This window comes from Elephantulus edwardii, unplaced genomic scaffold, assembly GCF_000299155.1.
Source record: "Elephantulus edwardii isolate Elephantulus edwardi_28Jun2011 unplaced genomic scaffold, EleEdw1.0 scaffold00030, whole genome shotgun sequence".
NCBI classification, from domain to species: Eukaryota; Metazoa; Chordata; class Mammalia; order Macroscelidea; family Macroscelididae; genus Elephantulus; species Elephantulus edwardii.
This window is the reverse complement of record NW_006399780.1, coordinates 13,754,440-13,758,162: the sequence shown is the minus strand read 5'-3', so window position 1 is coordinate 13,758,162 and position 3,723 is coordinate 13,754,440. Positions and strand designations below refer to the sequence as shown.

Here is a 3,723-nt window from a genome sequence, read left to right as displayed (position 1 = left end):
ATCATATATCACTTCTAATCTGTTCTTTCCCTCATCTGTGTAAACAGTTAAAGCACACATTTTGTGAAGAAGATTTAATCATTTCTGTTTTAGTTTACACAATAAAGAGAAGTTACTATTTTTTAAGGAAGAATTGAGTACACACCCACATACACACACTCTCTCTCACACTTTCAGTCAAGCTCACACACATAACTAAAAGCTAGCTACAGTAGCACTTGTGCCTCGAATGGTGCATGAGGTTGTATGAGGAATCCCAGAAGGAGGAAGATGAAACATCCAACTTCGGTTAAAAGGCCCAGAAAGCCGAGGTTCTGGAATGCTTCTCAGATGTTTCCTGCTCGACCTGAAGACTCAGTTCACTGGGCTATCCAGGCGGCACACCCCACCTTCGATTGCTACGGACCGTCCTGCCACCACACCCAGAGGGAGCCTGGAAATGTGGGTCTTGGCTTTCCCATCCTGTGACGACATGTATCCAACACACATGCTCTCCGTTGTGTGGCTCCACAGAAACTCCACCAGGAGTCTCTGCTCACTCTGTGAGGAGTCAGGCTCTGCAGAGCATCTGCAAGACCGGAGGACAATCACCCCCCCCCCAAGAACGCCGTCTTCACTTCCAAGGAAAGGTGAATTGATAAACTTCTTTTGCATAGTCTCCAACAGTGCTTCATGAGCATCCTCAGCTTGCAAAGCATGTGAACATTCTCGAGCCAGTATGGTGCGAACGAGATGCTCTCCACATCCTGAGGTACTCGCAGCTGTGGAGTAGGGATTATGAGCTCCAGTGTTTTCAGCCCAACAGCCACATCCATAATGAGCAGCCTGCCCCACTCTCCCGGGATGCTTCAAGGCCAGACCTCCACTGGAAACAGCAGCAGCAACATTCCCTTCTTGATCCACAACCACAGCACCCACTGTGTCCAAAGCGCTTGAATCATTTACCTTTTCACTTGATTGTCTTTTCTTTAGTTGAACAAAATCGGTTTCTACCCTTTCTGCACGCTCTAGTTTCCTCTTGTTTCTTTTAAATGCAGCTAAACTGAATCTTGTAGTCATGATGCTAGGAGAGCAAGAGGGTATTCCATGATCTATCGCCCATCTGTAGGCACCTTCTCCAACTAGAAAGCAGGGAGGAATTCTGCCAGCCCAGAGCTTGCCCTTCTGTCCTTCACACAGAAGACGATTAGCAACGGCGACTGGGTTTTTAATTCCACTCAGTGCTCCAACTGCTCCAAAATGCAAAGATTTTCCATCCATTATGCTGGCATCACATTCAATCTTACCCAAAAGATTGAGATTAGATCCCTTCCTGCATTTGTAAAAGGAGAATCCTCAAGTTCCACCAGAGCTGCAGTGACTGCATCTGTTGCAAGGCAACCAGCCTGCAGCTTTTCAATTGCCTTTTGGCAAGCTCGTTTGCATACATGTTTGTACTCCTTAGCTTTGGATTCAGAATGATAACCTGCACCTGCATGGACCAATACAAAGCCCCCTCGTTTCTCTTTATGAGTCTGCTCTGTTTCCACCTCCTTGGCTATTACTTTAACAGTTGAAACCTGAGATGATCTGGAAGCCAGTCCTTCTCCTGAACTCATCCCCTTCTCCATGGTTATTCTCCAAGGTTACCGTCTTCTAATGTGGAAAGAGCATACTTTCTTTTTTTTTCCTATAATTATATTTTATTAATTTTCATAAACATTTACAGAGATTTTGGGCTTCCACTCATTCATTGTTGCACTATTCTCTCTACCCTCCTCCCAGTTTGTTCTTGTCCAAATGCCACAGTGCTTGTCAAAGCCAGTTCTGATTAATCTTCTTTGTCAGTGTGTCCTTTGCCATTCCCTATCACTGCTCCCTGAGAGAGACTTCACCCTGAGTCATAAGGAAAAGGGGATGGCGTATTCTCTTAGCTACTTCCTGCTGAAAAGGGACGCTGTGGGTTTCAGGGTGAAGATCTTCTCTCATCCAAAAGCAATGTCAGGAGAGGAATTACCCGCTTCCAGCCCGGAGCCCTCACAGTACAGGAAGTAGTCATCCTCTGGTTGACAGGATGAGGAAGCGTGGTCGTGACGTTACGCTCTACGATTGGTCGGATCTCCCAAATGGGTTTTTAAATAGGAGGCTGAATCACATCATCTCACACCCATTAGTCAATCAACATTCCACCCTAATCCCCACTAATACCAGGAAACAATCCTCTGTAGAACTGGGCTCCTGCAGACAACTTCCAAACTGGATTCCAGCCCCATACTGCTGACAAAGGGAAAAAAAAAAGAAAAGGAAGAACTCGCCTGGAATTTCTCACACTGAAAGTACTGAAAACCAAACTCAAGACTCAAGTTGCAATACTGCAATATAACATGGACAAATTCTTTACTAATTCAGGAAACATTAAAAGAAGATGGAAAGAATACACAGAATCACTGTACAAAAAAAAAAAAAGAACTCGTCAACACTGAAAAATTTCAGGAAATACTAAATGAACAAAAGCCAACGGTAATAAAAGAAGAAGTTTAATGGTAAAAAAAGAAGTGTGTTGGAAAAAAAATTTTTAAAAAAGGTGTACATCAGTATAAGATTAAAAAAATTATAAAAGGGATAAAAAAAGATATATACTTAAGTGGAAGAGCCACATTAAATGGTATTTCCATTTAATTTTTAAAGAAAATATCAAACTGTTTTATATGGTGGTTGTACCATTTTACATTTCCACCAGCAGTGTATGAGAGTGCCAACCTCATGACTTTATTTTTTAACTTTAAATATTTGTTGTATTGTTTTTTGTGTGTCATTGAGTCCAAACTGACTCATAGTTTACCATCAAGTGGGTTTCCTGAAGCTGTAAATCGCATTCAAGATTGTCCAGCCTTCTCCCAAAGGTGGTAGTTTTGAATGCTTGCCTTTGGGCTTACAGTGCAGTTTCTTACCCACTAGGCTACCAGAGCTCTCTAAACCTCATGGTTTTATTTTTTTAATTTTAAGTGCTTAAGATAGATAATTCTAATCCAACAGGACAATCATACTATTACTAGAAGTTAGCACTTTTCGTTCAATTTCTTTTCTCAGTTTTTGTTATAAAGGCATTGTTGATATTTAAGCTCTATCAAGCTGGGTGGTGCAGCTAATCCATTCACTTGTTAACCGAAAGCCTGGAAGTTCAGATTTGCCTAGATTTAACAATTTTACACTGACTCACCTGGGACTACCATGAGTTGAAGCCAAGTCCATGACAACTGGTTAACCTCTGAGTAGAGAACAAATGAACAGAGAGCCTCTCAGGTGAGCCAGTGAACCTCTCAAGGTCATTTGGTTAGTGGCAGAGTTGGAGGCAAGCCTGTTATTGTATTGCTAACTTTTGCTGTTATTATAACCTTGGCCTTCTATGTTATTATAACTTTTAGTACACATAATTTAACCTTGGCCATCTACTTTCTCCAGTTCCAGGACTTTCAGGGATGAAAAGGGAGTATTACAGAAAAACAAAGATTGGTAGAAACTTGAGTGATTCATGAAGGCTAGCTAATTCTATGTTGTACAATTTGGAGGCAGGGGAGGGGTGGGGAGTAGGGGGTGGGAAGGTAAAGATTTTATTAGTAATATCTTTGATTTAGAGAGATATTTCAGGAAGTAATTAATTGTCTTATTGTAAAATTGAGATAATAGTTATTTCTCAGCCTGAATACACTTAAATAATATCCATATGTTGGCCAGAACACAATA

At 41.5% G+C, this 3,723-nt stretch overlaps 1 pseudogene; it reads right to left on the bottom strand.

The window, feature by feature from the left end:
* Nucleotides 1-354: 354 nt before the first annotated feature.
* LOC102874671 lies at nt 355-3,231 on the bottom strand (annotated as a pseudogene).
* Between the last annotated feature and the right edge of the window lie 492 nt (nt 3,232-3,723).